The following is a 17,685-nucleotide window of genomic DNA, read 5'->3' on the forward strand; positions in this document are numbered from 1 at the left end:
TGAAATGGTAAAATGAGAGGTAAAAAGCACTTTTAAATTACTTTTCACATTATTCAAGTAAAATATTAGTGTTTTAACTCATTTTTCAAACATGTATTGTTCGTTTCTAACTAGTTTGATGAAGCAATTGAGCAGGCAGTACAACCTTTGAAAGAACAATGTTGTCAATGGTAAAATCAAGATAATCAATGACCATTATATCGAGCAGTTTTAACGCGGAATTCAAGCTCGTTAAAAAATAAACATAAGCAATGAGCAAATGTTCCCCCGGAGTTTAAGCTCATTAAAAAATGAACAATTTTCTGGTAAATAACCTTCGTGAATGTATTATCATCAGCCTTTGAAGCCTTGGTCGTGTTTTCATCATCACCTCCACTCTATATTGGCCGATCATTCACCTCCATTTGATTGTTTACCCTTTTTGAGGAACAGTTGCGAAGAGTGATCCTGTTAGCCATCCTTGTGACACTGTCGTGATTGGAAAATTCCAAACCTTACCTGGAATCAGCAGCTACCCGAATTTATCACTCGTTCCTCATGATAGAGGGAATTACTCCCCTAGGGCTTTTTGGGTTGAAACCCTAACAGACTGAAAGTTATCTATTCAAAGAAACATGCATTCATATAGCCATTATGCTATTATAAGCAAATTCTATGATAAGGGTACGTACCTTTGGTCCTACGTTTGAGAAGGCCTTTAGGGTCCAAACCCTTCTTGGAGTTCCCTTCTTCTCTTTTGTCCTGCAAAACAACCAATTCAAAGAACACAGCAGTACATGGACAAAACTTATAAAGAAACCATCTTCATGTTATAAAGAAAGGTAGTTAGTTATGAAATCCAAACAACCATTTACATATGAATTCTAAACATGACTATCATTAACATAAAGAAGATTCATTTCGGGAACCAAGACATGTGTTTCTTTTATTATAGACAAATAAAGTACATAAAAAGGAATATGTTCACCTGAATCACCTTCAGCAGGCTCCAAGCAAAGCTTCCTTCCGGATCCATTCCAGCCTCAAGCCTCTAACAAAACTCCTTCCATGACTCTCTCTATGATGTCATAAATGGTGGATGAACATCAACACACAAGGAAACAAAGGTTTCTTGTACAAAATGGGGGAAGTGCAGAAGGCACAAGGGACTTCAGACCTGGTCAAGGGAAAAATATCAGCATAATAACCTTTCTCTCTATTCTCTCCTCCCTTAGGCCTTCCCTTTGAGGTCTTTTTATACCATCTCCAAAGTAGTTTTTTTAGTTAGGAGTTGGTTGGGAACAATTGGGCCACGGGCACTAACAGGTGATCAGCAGGTAAAACCCGCGATCTCCGCCCGAAAATGAGGAGTTTTATATTTTTTTAAGTGTTTTAATACATACACATGGGTTGGCTATACACATACCCACGTATACACGCGTTTAACTCAGGGAAATGTCGGGTATAAGGGATAAAACACTGTTTTTTAAATTTGAGGACCAGGTCTGGAAGGAGGGGTTGCCCTAGGCCATGAGTACAGCATCACAAACCATAAGAGTGAGATTTGGAGCTATAACACCTCAAAAAACGAGTCACCTTTAAGCTCTTTTCAACTGACTCGTAAAATATGAAAAGATTGCCAAGCAATTGGCCTCTCCAACTCATTAAAGGGACCAGAAGTGCTATCCCTCCTTTAGATTTTAATCTTTTTGGACTTGAGGGATCATTACACAAAAATATCGAGCGCTTGTTTTGTTCGGCTCGTTAAAAGTACCAAAAATTCATCCCTTTTGTATTGTTTTATACTTTTTCGGACTCAAGGGATTATATGACGAAAAAGGATTATTGGAGTTTTCTTTATGTCCCTTTTTTAGACTCTCTAAAATTGAAAAGGACCGAGTTATCCTTGTCGTTAAACTCGTTAAAACCCAAATAGCGACAAACTTGTCCATACAGACAAGAACGAGTTTCACTATCGCTAGGCTCGTTAAAACATAGCGATGGGTTTGCTCGAAGGGAAAATTATAGAACAAGCATATGTTATCCTCCTCAAGCTTGACAAAAATAAAGAGGTACTGGTCAGCAATGACTGGGGAAAAATTGGGAAGAAAACTTGAAGAAACTTTATTGGTAGCAAGTCGAGCTTGAACATGACACTTTCACTCCGCATCCGAGTCGGGTTGGGTTGTTCCGTTCACTGGTCATACCACCATGGGTCCATCACACCATCCACATTTGGGGTTAACGCTACCAATCCATTATGTCAGTGTCGCCGATATGTTCAAGAGAAGTCGCTCAGATAATTCACCTGTGTCTCACCCACTACAATACATTTACGCTCCATTCATTCATGACCGCTACCCTGAACCTTATATCACCAGATCGTTTTCACCTCCATTAAAATCATTTGCTCCGTTCCGTGTCATTGATGTGGGATTCACTAAGGCCCTCCTATGACGGATCACTTCTTGTCGACATCAGCTCATTATCCAAGAAGTTGATCTAGGAACAACCCTTTCAGTACTTTGAAGCTTGCATGCCTCAATGGCAAGTTTCTCACTTCCGGCGACAGGTTTACATCAATGGCCTTCGACCGAAATATTTTGCGTGGTGTTCGACGGCAAGTCCCTTATTCACACCACGTGAATTGTACTATTGTACCTTGAGGGTCATCATCATTATCAATGATTCCTCTCGTGCCTGTTAATGGCTTACATCATTGGCTGGTAATCAGGCGATGTCTTTCTGTGTTCGACTCTAGAACATCTCTCACATGGATCGAGTTGTACTTTGAGTGAAGATCGAACGATATTGAAGACCCCAGATGTAGTTTCATCCATCTGGGCTACGATATATATTCAGGAAAATAAAGACATCAAATGTACATCATTACTGCATAGATAATCATCCAATCCAAGGAATGATGGCACTACCAGGCTCATCAGTCTACACTCAGACGATTGTCTGTCTTATGTACATGAAAATGAATTTATAAAGCTGAGCATGGGAATTCCCGCCTCAGCTAGATCATGAAAATATTATGAAGATAATGTATTGTATTGTATCTTATTACAGGTCGACTTCCAGCTTGAAAAAACTTCAGATCCTCATGATAAAGCATTTCACCCAACATCAACATATTAACGACCTCATGCTTTAGGGGGCAACTGTTATAGACATTTTTGGGCACTGCAACCCCAATCATAAATGTCCATAAACAAGGGCTCTTAAGTCCCTAAAAGTGTCGTTCCAACCTCTAAAAGAACAAGGTCAACTAATTACATCTTCTCCCAGAAGTTCTCCATGAAAAACTACTCAGAACTGGTCAAAACTAGACCATCTCACCTGCTCCATGGTCAAAGTGCGCTACATCCCACCTAAATACACACAGGAGGTGCGATGCATACTGAAAAGCCATTCTATGGGGTGCAATGGGCGAGAGTGGACAAATTGCAAGGTCAATCTACAAGGTGGAGGATCATGGAATCTTCCAGAAACTTCTCCTGTGACACTTGCCTCTCTGCATTCGCCGAGGGATGAGTAAGAGATCATCAATCTCCAAGTGGAATCAAGAACTATCAGAGAGAGGACACTAATCAAATATCAAAAGCTAATTCACCCCCCTTGCAAACATCTCTATATGGATCGCTCATCCCAGAGATCCAGAGGCTGGAATTTTGTATCTTGTAAGGAAGTGCTACTGGTTTCTTGGTGTAACATCATAGTGTTGGGTGATCTAAGCTTTTCATGAGGTGAAGAAGGGCTTTCTTGCTGAGAGCATGATGCTGGGTCAGAAAAATTGGTTGTAATCCTCTTTGCTATTCTTGATTATTAATAAAGCTATCCAAGTTTTCCTCCACATTCTTGTATGATTGATGATATATGCATTTCTGTGGTCAATATATATCTGGTCCTATATTGTTTATGATAGTAGATCTATGTTCTTGGATAGTGTTATGCTGCTTTGATTCTATAGGTGCTCTTTGAAGCTGGGTAGACGAAGAAGCGAGTGGCAAAGATCTATCAGTAGAGAGAGGAACCAAGCGCAAGACAGAGGTTGGTCTCCTTCTTTCCCCTCTTATCTATTTCTCATAAAGGAAAACGAAAGTGGTTTTAGTTTGTTTGTTTCTAAGGTAGCTACCAGCCTTAGTGGGACTAGCAGCTCTGCATAGACACTAGATTTCCCGATAACAGTCATGAAACATTCCACCTATTCAAGCAGTACACTAAAGTACCAGAGATTGTCAGATTTGTTAATTAAAACAATCAGAATGTATCAGAAGCTCATAATAGTTTGTAAATGTGGTTGGTGGTCAATTAAGACACCTCCACGCATACCCTAGTAGAGATTTTTGTAAACAAGATTCTATATATACTCAGAAAAACGATGTAATCAGGTTGATGAGTGTTAGATGAGTGTTACTCTGTTGTAAGCTTCAACTTCTGGAGACTGTAACTACTGTGAGACCTGCAGCGTCTGGTCTTCATTTCCAACTAATACAAGCTTCTTTTGTTGTCAATTGCTCATTTTTCACTTCTTCTATGTTCCTGGTTGTGCTTGTCATGCATTTTTCATTTGTTGTAGATGTTTAGCATTAGAGGGGCTGTCATCCCACCTCTGTGTTAGTATCTAGCTAGAATTATTGGATCTGTATGTAGGTTTCTGTTGTTTTAGTGTCAGATAGTTGTTATCCTATCTGTGCATTAGAAGACAGATTTACAGACCTTTTAACTGGTTGCAACTGGTAATCACAGGGTCTTGTGCATCGACTGGTGTGATCAGTCTTCTCCATCATCACACTTTCTTTAAACTATGAGTAATTGGTGGTTAAAAGCTTTGTAGTATGGGGGTGTTCACCCATGTCTGGGGTTCAGCATAGTAGGAGTGGTTATCTGGCTTGAATATGCAGCATTTCTAACATTCATCCACCATTTATCCAACAATTTTGTTGAGTTTGTAATGTTCCCGAGCATCACTGATATACAACCTACTGAGTTTCTTGGGGTGATAACATTAATTGGCGTCATTGCCGGGGAGAGGAGATTGAAGCTCCGCTTCCCTGGGAGAATGACACAGTTTCAAGCTTTGATGATAGACAACGTTTGAACACATATTTTGGTTGTAATCATCTATCTGGCAACTCCACTAGAGGAAGACCGTCTTTTGATGACTCCAAATTGCAGTTCTGGTGCAGTTGGTGAGGCATGTTCAGTGAAATACTTAGAAATCATCAGTTGAATCAGTGCCTGATCCTGAGAAGATCGTTCAGTAGAAGAAAATATCGCAGTAAGGAGCATCAGGACCAGGTAAGCCTTAGTAATTCCATGTATCCCTGCTAGTGAAAGTCACCTTCAGAGATTCATAAAGCTCCTTAGTCTTTCATTTCCTTTTTTGACCTCAAGAGAAAGAAGATTTCCATGCTGTCTATCATATTCCTCTGTTTCTGTTATCCAATCCATTGATTCATTACACTCAATCCACCAGTATCCTTTTACCCTACCTCAGTCATGGCAAGCCATCAAGCTCTTACAAATATTGAAAGAATCGTTGCTGCTGGGTATGGACCCTTAGTCTTTCCTACCCCTTTGAATGCCATGCCCGCATGAGATTATCAAGAATACATGCCTAAGTTTACTGGTGCAGAAGGAGTATCAGCTGAAGAGCACCTTGAATCTTTTTATAGCTATGTTGATAACTTGGATATCAGTGAAGAGGATGTCTGGATGAGGGTTTTTGTCCAAATCCTAGATGGGGAAGCTAGAAAATGGTTTAGAGAATTACCCCCTAGGTCTATTGCAAACATTGAGGCCCTAGATGATGTGTTCTTAAAGCACTAGGGAATAATAAAGATCTACTCTTTTATCATGATGAATTTGGGAACTTGCAGAGAGAAGATGGTGAGCTGATGTCTGATTTCAATCTCAAATTTAATCATACGTACAGCAGAATGCCACCTAAAGTAGGACCTACCCCTGCTTTTGCCATGCTCACTTATGCTAATGACTTTGATTCTCAGTTCTTCCTGTTGTTAAGAGAAAGAAGATTTTCTTCTTTGGCTAATATGAAAAATGCAGCCTTTGAAATAGAAGCAAACATCATTGTTGCAGAAAGCCTCGAAGGTGATGATGAAAACAGAAGACAGGGAGGTGAATCCTCATCATCCTATGACCTTGAAATAGATGAATTAGCTAGGATAATTGAGTTTTTGGCCTCTAAAGTTTCCAAGTTAAAAGTTGAGAAGTATTTTAAGGAAGTAGGAGCTCCTTGTTCCATTTCTCTTCTAGCTCCAAATCCATATAGAGGAACACAGGAGCAGTTGCAGATTTTGCAAAGAAACAGAGATGCAAACGAAGATCAAAGGGTGAAGACCCTTTGTCAAAATATAGTCATGGAAGAAGAGCATCCTAAAGAAGAGGAGGAGGTCCATGGTTTGGAAGGTGCTCCTTTCCTAACCAGAGCTACATATGAAGAAGCATTATCAAGAGGCACTGCTTGTCAGTTTGTTGTGCCTGCAGAACAACAAGCTTATCAGCAGTAGCAATTAGCAGAAGGAACCTTCATCCTCCAAGAATATGTGCTCGATGGTAGCCCATCTTCACATGGCTATGCAGATCTACAAATGAGCCAGCCTACTATTATTCCCAGTCCAGTGATCAATAAGGCAGAGGAATGCTCCCCATCATCTTTTACCCCTCTACCTGCTCAAAAGACAATCCCTCAAAGTTGCCCCTTGAACACTGAGGCAGGAAATAGCTCTACTCTCAAGGCTGAAGCTGATCATCTCAGTCTTGATATTCTGAAGCCTGCTCAGATGGCCTCCACACAAAATGAAAAGGCAGCTTTTCAGATGACAGAGGAAGAGGATGCACAGTTTTGGGACTCCTCCTTGGATGAGGATTGTTCAAAGAAATATTCAGGAGTAGATAATGTTTCTGTGTCCCCTACACATGAACATATTGGTACACCATTCATATTGGTTTTGCAGGCCACAGAAGACACAAAAAATTACACAGCCATGATTATTCAACAGGTGTACAAAGGCTCCCATGAAGAACATCCAAGGAGGAAAGCACACAGAAGGGAAATGAAATTTGATCCATATCTGCCTCTTAAGCTCAAATGTCCTAAACTGTTTGAGGTGGATGATCAAATAAATCATGTTTTGCAGCTCTATGATGAAGGGGCCGAGAGCAGGAGAAATTATTTTGATGGCCTATCAGTTGGCCAATTTTTGAGTAATTGTGTAGATTGTAAGAAATTTCTTTTTTAGTTTTAGGAGTAGGCTTAATTTGACTCCATGCCCAATGGATACTAGGCAATGTTTTTAATCTAATTTTGTATGAAGGAAATGGTCTGCGGGTTCTTGAGACCTCACAGGGAGGCTCTCATCCCCAGAACGAGCCAGTGTTAGCTCTGCTACAATTTGCAGTATTTGATGGGCAAAAAAGCAGGTTTGGCAGTGCTGCTGGTGCTTTCAAGAGGTTCGTAGCAGTGGATTTGTTCTTCCCATTCATTCTCCTTATTTTCCCTCATTACCCCTTAATCCCTGTTTTCTTCTTAAACCCTGTGTAAACCCATATTTACTCAAACTTCAATTGCACCCTTATGGCTTCCTTTTCTTTTGTTTTCTGCTTAATGCCTTCACAACCCCTTTTTCCCCTTTTCCCTTTAGTCCCTGGGCATTTTTGTGTTTAACGTTAAAAACCCAGATAGCCCTTTATAAATCATATTAACCTATGTCTTTTGTTATAACACCGCGCATATAATGAATTTATTAACCCTAAGCTTTAATAAAGCCCGGGCCCGCCCCTTACCTGTCACGTCGCCTATCACATTAACTAAAACTTATGTTTTAATTCTCCACCATTCGATCCTCCGCCCGTCGATCCAACATTGTATGCAAACCCCGCTCCGTCAACCTACACATTATATTGCCCACGGGGAATTGGTATTCCGCCAGCCATGTGTCATGAAATTGTTGGATCGCATGCCCTTGCACATAAACCACCCTTGGCCATAAAGCGGTGCAGGGAAACCATTTACCACCATTCCGGTACGACTCCCCGCCCGTTAACCTACGATCAACTCCACCTCTCGTCAACCATCAGATCTCCCTGATCATGATCTAACGGCCCTCATTGACTCGTTTGTCTATTTCCCGATAGCTATCTAGATCCAATCTGCACCATCCATTTTGTCATCCAACGGCCAGTGTTCCTCCTCGGCCCTTCGTCCATAGTTGATGAATTTTGTTGTGTCTTTGGCCTGTTTGTACGTGCGAAGAAGCAAGAAATGATCCATCTGTCAATGCATGAATTCCTCATCTACCACAGTTAAAGAGCTGCACGGTCAAGGATGAGAAATTACTACCTTGAGCAGTTGAATTCATTTAGAAATTATGGACATTTATTCATGAAACATTCCACCTGTTCAAGCAGTACACCAAAGTACCAGAGATTGTCAGATTTGTTAATTAAAACAGTCAGAATGTATTAGAAGCTCATAATAGTTTGTAAATGCGGTTGGTGGTCAATTAAGACACCTCCACGCATACCCTAGCAAAGATTTTTGTAAACAATTTTCTATATATACTCAGAAAAAATATGTAATCAGATTGATGAGTGTTAGATGGGTGTTACTCTGTTGTAAGCTTCAACTTCTGGAGACTGTAACTACTGTGAGACCTGCAGTGTCTAGTCTTCATTTCCAACTAATACAAGCTTATTTTGCTGTTAATTGCTCATTTTTCACTTCTTCTATGTTCCTGGTTGTGCCTGTCATGCATTTTTCATTTGTTGTAGATGTTTAGCATTAGAGGGGCTGTCATCCCACCTCTGTGTTAGTATCTAGCTAGCATTATTGGATCTGTATGCAGGTTTCTATTGTTTTAGTGCCAGAGAGTTGTCATCTTGTCTGTGCATTAGAAGACAAATTTACAGACCTTTTAACTGGTTGCTGCTGGCCATCATAGGGTCATGTGCATCTGCTGGTGTGATCAGTCTTCTCCATCATCACACTTTCTTTAAACTATGATTAATTGGTGGTTAAAAGCCTTGTAGTTTGGGGTTGTTCACCATGTTTTGGGTTCAGCATAGTAGGAGTGGTTATTTGGCTTGAATATGCAGCATTTCTAACATTCATCCACCATTTATCCAACAATTTTGCTGAGTTTGTAATGTTTCCGAGCATCACTGATATATAACCTAGGTGAGTTTCTTAGGGTGCTAACAAGTGGATTCAGTCGTGGAAGAATATAAGGATGTCTTCTCCTCACCCAAAAGGGTACCCTTACACTGTCAGGTCAAGAATTTGATCGATCTGACTCTCAGAGCACCTATACCCAATGGGTCGTTACATCATTGCTCCATTTTATAAAATGAAGATATGAAGCAGAAAATCCAAGATTTTTTGCAAAAAGGGCACATACAACTAAGTTCCTTGCCTTATGGAAGTCTCATTGTACTTGTATAGAAGAAGGATAGGGCCTAGAGGCTCTGCATTGATTATCGGGCACTAAGCAAAATAATTGTTAGGAATGAGTATCCAATCCCATGGATTGATGACCTTCTGGAACAACTCAAGGGGGCCAAGTATTTCAGCAAGTTCGATCTGAAGTCTAGTTATCACCAAGTTCCAATAGATCCCATATATGTATTGAATACCACCTTCAAATCCAAGGAAGGCATTTTTGCATGGTTCGTTATGCCCTTTGGGTTGACAAATTCCCCGACTACTTTTATGAGGCTAATGGATGACATCTTTAGGCCCTTCACCAACTCAATTTTGGTTTTTTATCTGGATGACTTCCTCATCTTCAGTGAGAGTTGGGAAGAACACTTGCAACACATTCAACAGGTCCTTCAAACCCTTTAGTAGCACAAATTGTGTGTCAACTTGGAGAAATGCACCTTTGGCATGGGCCAGGTCCAATATTTCAGTTAAATCATAGATGAGTGTGTCGTGCATGTGGATCTAAATAAGATCCAATTCATTCGAGATTGGCTAGTTCCAACCACTCTAATGTAGAGTCACAGTTTTTTTGGCCTTGCAATTTTTTATCGGAGGTTTGTGTTGGGATTCTCCCATATCATTTGGCCTTTGAGTCAGATCAATAAGTGTGGAGTGCAAGAAAATTTTTCCTCGTCCGAGTAACAACAGAAGGTGTTCGTTGAGTTGAAGCTCTGACTCTGCTCTACACCGATACTCACACTGCCAGACCTGCAGCAGCCATTTGAAATAGAGATAAATGCTTCAGACTATGCTATTGGGGTAATCCTCACCCAGCACGGGCATCTAGTGGCCTATCATAGTGAGACACTTTCTGAATAATTCAGAAGTACCACACCTATGATAAATACATGTATTCCATTGTGCAGGCTTACCGACAATGGAAGCATTACATTCTAGGGAAATAGAGGGTCATCCACACCGATCACTGACCTCTTCAATTTATACAGACACAAGGGAAGCTACAGAACGATCAGCATTAGAAGTGGTCTACATATCTGCAACAATTCCACTTGAACATTAAATACAAAAAGGGCAGCATAAATAATGTTGCAGACCGCCTCAGCCGACCCCTAGTTGCAACACTCACTATTGTTCTCAACTCTTGTGGCCATGATACCTCCGGATGGCTGCAACAATACAAAAATGATCTAGAGTTCACCTATGGATGGCCGCAAATTCTGGTCAAACCTCTGGACACTATTAGACACTAAGCTCAACAACTCGACTACCTTCCATCCTTAAATTGATGGTGAGATGAAGGTCATTAATAGGATGATAATGCACATACTCTACATGTACAATTCTAAGCATCCACGAACATGGGATGAGAGTCTTCCCTATGTGAAGCACAGTCATAGTAGAGCTCTCCATAGCTCGACTGGTCACATTCCCTTTCAAGTGGGTCTAGGATTCCAACCATTATGTTTGATTGATGTTTTCATGCCTCATGCGACTACACAGACATAATCCACACATGTATTGTTCCAGGTTGATAAAGTGACTAGATTTATTGAATGCATCCAACACATCCGCTAGTAAGTTCACAACACCTTGGAAAAGTAAAATTCCAAGTAAATGCAGCAACATGGTCAACATCGGGTGCCACACAAGTTTCAGGTGGGCGACAAAGTTTGGTTGCATTTGTAGAAAGAATGCCATACAGAAGCCCATCGGAAGCTCAGACCACTCTGATACGGTCCTTACACCATTACCAAGGTTGTGGGAGATAATTCTTTTGAGGTCATCATTCCCCCATTCCTTGGCCTGCACCCAATGTTTAATGTGAACCATCTTTGACCATACTTCCAACCATTATTGGACACATCAGACATTGCAAAAAAACTCACACAAACGGAGTTAAACTCAGACTGCATGGAACAGGCCACAACAAATTGAATTATGGACACACGGGTCAAGAACACTTTCCATCAGAAGATCCAACTATATCAAGTTGCCAATGATGGCTAACTCTTGTACCAAGGCAAGTGGATCACTAGGGACCAAGTTCGGTAGAAGTTTTCACATCTCCTCGAGGCACTCAACACAATGGGGACCATTGCTTCCAAAGGGGGGAGGACTGATCCAAGTAGATGTTGGTGGCCACAAACTTATTCCACATGGACCCCACCACTGCCTCTTTCAATTTTTCAGTTTATTAATTGTAGCACAGTTCACTTTGTTTGGCAGTTTTTTGGGTCCTGAACTTCCGTAGTCATTTTGAGGCCCTAAGGGATGCTTTTCAGGAAAATTGAGGCCAACATGGACTTTTTCAAGATGTTGTTCACACAGAAGTTGTAGTCCTCAGATATATATTTCTAACAAGGTATTGTGCGCATAAAACACAGATCTTATGCCAAAGTTATGACCTTGGGAAGTTGATGTACCAATGTATGAAGCCCATAGTTTTGGTTCTTCATCTCCTAGAGTTAGTTTTTTGGATGTTTAGGGTTTTTCATTATTTCTCAATAATAAATAGGCCTTCGAGCATCATTGTAACATAAATTAGAGGCATGTATCCGCCACATATCTTCTCAGAGATAAGCTACCATCGCCTGAGCTAGTCTTATTTCCATTATGTTTGTAAACATATTTCAGTATTTGATATTAATGAAATGAAGTGTTTTTTCTGCTGCACCTCTGTATCTATGGTTATATCCGTAACTTGTTGTGTTCCTGTTTAATTTCGAAACAATGGTATTAGAGTGGTCTACTCTTTCTCTATTTTTCTTTGCATGTCCCCAACGAGGTTGGTATATAAGGAGTTAGGGCTCGAACTAGTCGAACCTTTGCAAGACCAACCTCACAAATCCCAACTGCCTCCCATGGCGGATGAGAATAAAGATGAGGGTACATGAGATCCTTTCAAAATCTTGCTCAAAGAAGCCCCCGAGTAATAGAGGAACGTGATGATGGAAAACTTCGCCTAGATCCTTTAGTGGCTACCCAAGGGTGACACATCTCCTTCCAGCAGCTACTCTAGATGTGCCACACCCTTTAAGTTACAAGTTAACTTTGACATACCCATATTTCAGGGTCAGATAGATGTAAATGTCATAGATAAAAAAGTTAAATCTGCTAGAAGGATATTTTTTGTTCATGATTTTTCTAGCCGGGAAAATATTACTTTTGCACTTCTCAAAGGCATCCCCCATATTAAGGCATAATGGGAAGCCTACTATGAGAAGGAGGACGAAAGAATACCCTCCCTATTTTTGGCCGCACCCACTTGGAATTCATTCTGGGACACCATCAAGGAGAAATACTACCCTATCAAGAGCTATGAAGATAAATACATAAAGTGGACCGTGCTACGACAGGGAAGGGACCAAGACGTGTTAGAATTTACCAATGTTTTTCATACCCTTCACACGAAGTTCGGTATCAAGGATTCTAAGAAACATTTGGTACTCAAATACCATGGTTGCCTACATAGGTACATCCAGGATAAGATGAAGTTCCTAGACATCTCCTCTCTCGGTACGACGTATCGATACATTGTCAAGATTGAACAGAATTTTAAATAGAAAAATCAAGACTTTGGATCTGTGAATCTGAAGCAAGGGAAAGGTTTCCCCAAACCACGGAGCAAAGGGGAAAGATAAGGTGGAGCACCTAGGATAACCCACCGAAGACGCAAGCAAAGAACAACACCATGAAGACAAAGAAGGACAAGGGAAAGTGGTGTGAGTTCCATAATAGCTCCACTCACAACACAAGTGAGTGTTGGGCCAAGGAATCACTGGTGGTCAAGCTGAAGGCTTCCAAGTCACCCTCATGTTCAGACTTTGAGTTAGAACCTGACAAGGGGAACGACCAAGGGAAGCAGATAATTACGCGGAACCCAGTTCCATTGTGGCCACAACCAAGATCCAGAAGATTGAGCCTAAAGATCCAGAGGAGGGGGAACGCCTTTTCCACTCACAGTTGTGGGTGAAGGGTTATCCACTTTATTTCATTGTTGAGATCTAAATCCAAAATAATCTATTGGATACAGTCGTGGAAGAATACAATAACATCTTCTCCTCACCCACATAGGTACCCTTGTACTATCAGGTCAAGAATTTGATCGATCTAACTCCCGAAGCACCTCTACCCAATGGTATGATACATCATCACTCCATTTTGGAAAATGAAAATATCAAGTGGAAAATCCAAGATTTGCTGCAAAAAGGGCACATCTGACCAAGTTCATTGCCTTCTGGGAACCCGATTGTACTTGTACAGAAGAAGGATGGGACCTGGACACTCTCAATTGATTATCGACAACTAAACAAAATCACTGTCAGGAACAGCTATCCAATCCTATGGATTGATGACCTTCTGGACCAACTCAAGGGTGCCAAGTATTTCAACAAGATCGACTTGAAGTATGGCTATCACCGAGTTCCAATAGATCCCATAGATGTATGGAATACCGCCTTCAAATCCAAGGAGGCATTTTTGAATGGTTGGATATGCCCTTTGCATTGATATTTTCCCCTGCTACTTTTATGATGCTAATGGATGACATATTTTGGCCCTTCACCAAATCATTCATGGTTGTTTATCTTGACGACATCCTCGTCTTCTTCAAGAGTTGGGAAGAACACTTGCAACACATTCAGAAGGTCATTCAAACCCTTCAGCAGCACAAACTATGTTCCAACTTGGAGAAATGAACCTTTGGCATGGGTTAGGTCCAATATTTGGGTTACATCATAGATGAGCATGGCCTGAATGTGGATCCGACTGAGATCCAAGTCATTGGGGATTGACCAGCCCTGACCACTCTAACAGAGCTTCACATTTTTTTGGGTCTAGAAAATTTTTATTGGAGGTTCATGTTGGGATTCTCTCGTATCACTTTGTATTTGATTCAGATTACTAAGGGCGGGGAAAAAGAAAATTTTTCCTAGTCTGAGTCCCAATGTAAGGCGTTCGTTGATTTGAAGCATCGACTCTCCTCTGCACCAGTACTTACACTACCAAACCTGCAGCAACCATTTGAAATCGAGATAAATGCCTCAGACTATGCTATTGGTGCATTCTTCACCTAGCACGAACATCGAGTGGCCTATCATAGTGAGACACTTTCTGATACAATTCGGAAGTACCCCACCTATGATAAAGAGATGCATTCCATCAGCAGGCTTATCGGCAATGGAAGCATTACATTCTAGGGAAGGAGACAGTCGTCCACACCAACCACCTACCTCTTCAGTTTATACAGACACAAGGGAAGTTACAGAATGATCGCCATCAGAAGTGGTCTACATATCTACAACAATTCCACTTGAACATTAAATACAAAAATGGCAACACCAATAATGTTGTAGACCGCCTCAGCCAACCCCCATTTGTAGCACGGACTACTATTCTCAAATCTTATGGTCACGAGACCTCTGGATGGCTGCGTTCACCTCCATATACCAGATGCTAGTATATGGAAATAAATTTCCTGAGTTCCACCTCTAGGATGCATTATTATGCTACCTGGGCCACCTTTGTGTTCCTTCAAGTGAGTGTGCCAAGCTAATTTGGGAGGCACACTCTAGTCGGTTCGCAAGACACTTTTGTGTGGAGAAAATTGTGGTTGTACTACAAAAGTACTTTGCAATGCTCAAACTCTGAATGGATGTTACAAAATATATGGATCTTTCACTACCTGTGCCATCCCTAAGCCAACCATCAAGAAGCAAGGCATGTCCACTCCTATGCCTACTGCCAGCCAACCATGGGAATCCATCTCCATGGACTATATGTCTAGCTCCCCTTCTACTAACCATGGTAATGATTGTGTATTTGTGATCGTGGACAGATTTTCTAAGATAGCTATATTGGAGGCCTACAAGAAGAGTATCATAGTAGAGGAAACTTCCAAAATCTTCTTTGAACGAGTATGGATACATTTTGGGATCCCACAGACCATTATATCATATCGAGATAGCTGGTTCCTAAGCACTTTCTAGTCAAGCCTCTGGACACTTTTGGACACCAAGCTCACCAAGTTGACTTCCTTCCATCCCTAGACTGATGGCCAAACAGAGGTCGTTAATAGGATGATAGTGCACATACTCTGCATGTAACTCCAAGCATCCACAAACCTAGGATGAGAGTCTTCCCTATGTGCAACACAGTTATACTAGACCTCTCCATAGCTCGATTGCTTGCAGTCCCTTTCAAGTGGGTCTAGTATTCTAACCATTGTGTCTGACTGATGTTGTTATGTCTCATTCGACTACACAGACAGAATCCACACATGCATTATCCAAGGATGATAAAGCGACTAGATTTATTGAACGCATCCAACACATCCACTAGTAGGTTCAAAACATCTTGGATAAGTCAAATGTCAATTACAAGCAGCAACATGATCAACATCGGGTGCCACACAAGTTTCAAGTGAGAAACAAAGTTTGGTTGCATTTGTAGAAAGAACACCTTACCAAAGCCCATCGGAAGCTCAAACCACTCTGATATGGTCCTTACACCATTACTAAGGTTATGGGAGACAATGTTTTTGAGCTCAAAATTCCCCCATTCTTTGGCATGAACCCAATGTTCAATGTGGAGCGCCTTTGACCATACTTCCCACCATTACTGGACAAATCAGACATTGCAGAAGATCTCACATCAACAGAGTTAAAACTATAATACATGGAACATGCCACAACTAATTGGATTATGGACACAAAGGTCAACTACAATCGTCAAAAAATATCCAACTATATCGGGTTGTCAAATCTTAGCAACTCCTCCACCAAGGCAAGTGGCTCACTAGGGACCAAGTTCAGCAGAAGTTTCCCCATCTCATGGATGCACTCAACGCAATGGGGACCATTGCTTCATAAGGTGGTAGGACTGATCCAGGTGGATGTTGGTGGCCACCCACCTATTCCACTTGGAACCCCACCACTGCCTCTTTCATTTTTTTAGTTTCCTTAATTGTAGCACAGTTCACTATTTTTGGCAATTTTTCGAGTCCTGAACTTCTGAAGCCATTTTGAGGCCCTAAACAACGTTTTTTGGGGGAAATGAGACCAACATGTTTACTTGGGTAGTGTTTTCCACTTGAAATTTGTAGGCCTCAGATAGATATTTCTAATGAGGTATTGTGCGCATCAAACGAATATTGCATTCCAAAGTTACGATCGTGGGAAGTTGATGTACCAATTTATCGAAACGGGGCCCATAGTTTTGTCGCTTCATCTCCTAGGGTTAGGTTTTTTTATATTTAGGGTTTTTCAATGTTTCTCAATAATAAATTGGCCTTCAAGCCTCATGGTAACATATTTCAAAGGCATCTATCTGCCACATCTCTTCTCAGAGATACGCTACCATTGCCCAAGGTAGTTGTTGAAACTCAAAATTACGCTCTCCTTGATAGTTTTTCTCACTGTTTTCCCTCACTTTCTCATAAGCTTACAGACCACAATCAATGATAAATGCTAAGGTTTTTCTTAAGGAAAGCATTAAAATGATTTCCATATTATATTTTCATGTTCTTGCTATTTGAGTAGATTTTTGCAATTTAGCTACAGAACGCAACCTATTCTGCAGCTAACTGTGGATTTTGTAGCTACTCTCATGGTTTGGCAGGTTCCAGGTGTCAAATGAAGAATTGGGCCACATGGGCATTTCTAGAATCATCTCCACATGGATTCTATCCTATTCACTCGGTCCAGATCGACAGAAAAGTGAGCCTAAGATCATGGTCAAAGATGGAGTCAAAATACGTTATCCGGAAGCAGTAGGACTCTTGATTTTCTCTTTCGTAGGAAATCAAGAGTCCAATAGTCCTATTGCAAATCTAATTCGAATTAGACACCTGTAGCAAGTTTATCTCACAAACAGTTATGTTATTTTCCTTTAAATATCGGTTACATAGAACCGAGAAACAGTTCAGAAATTAAGTGTTAAATTCAGGCTTTTTGCTGATACTCTATATTCAAACTTCATTTTATCATAATATAAAGTTCGTGTTGCGAATGATTGTTTAAGAGAATCCTTAACTAGCTAGTAGTCTAGCCAAATCAGTTACAGAGGGCCCCTGCACTGGAGGAGGTTTTTTTCATTTGTTGTTTTTAGTTCAATTTCCATTACTCTGTTTTCAGCAAATCTGTTTTCTAATTAGGATAATATTTCATTCTAGTTTTTGATCAATAGCATAGTGATAAATCACAACTGTGCAGCCTTGTTCTTCTAAGATATTTTGT

The 17,685-nt window shown here is 40.7% G+C and overlaps 1 protein-coding gene across 1 annotated transcript in view; it reads left to right on the forward strand.

Annotated features, from left to right (window-relative positions):
- LOC149151510 (uncharacterized) overlaps positions 1–17,685 on the forward strand; it is a 74,380-nt gene that overhangs the window by 45,822 nt on the left and 10,873 nt on the right. The window lies entirely within an intron of this gene.

Source organism: Pinus tabuliformis, chromosome 9 (genome assembly GCF_031772625.1).
Source record: "Pinus tabuliformis cultivar Carrire ecotype Pingquan chromosome 9, CPIR1, whole genome shotgun sequence".
Taxonomy (NCBI): Eukaryota; Viridiplantae; Streptophyta; class Pinopsida; order Pinales; family Pinaceae; genus Pinus; species Pinus tabuliformis.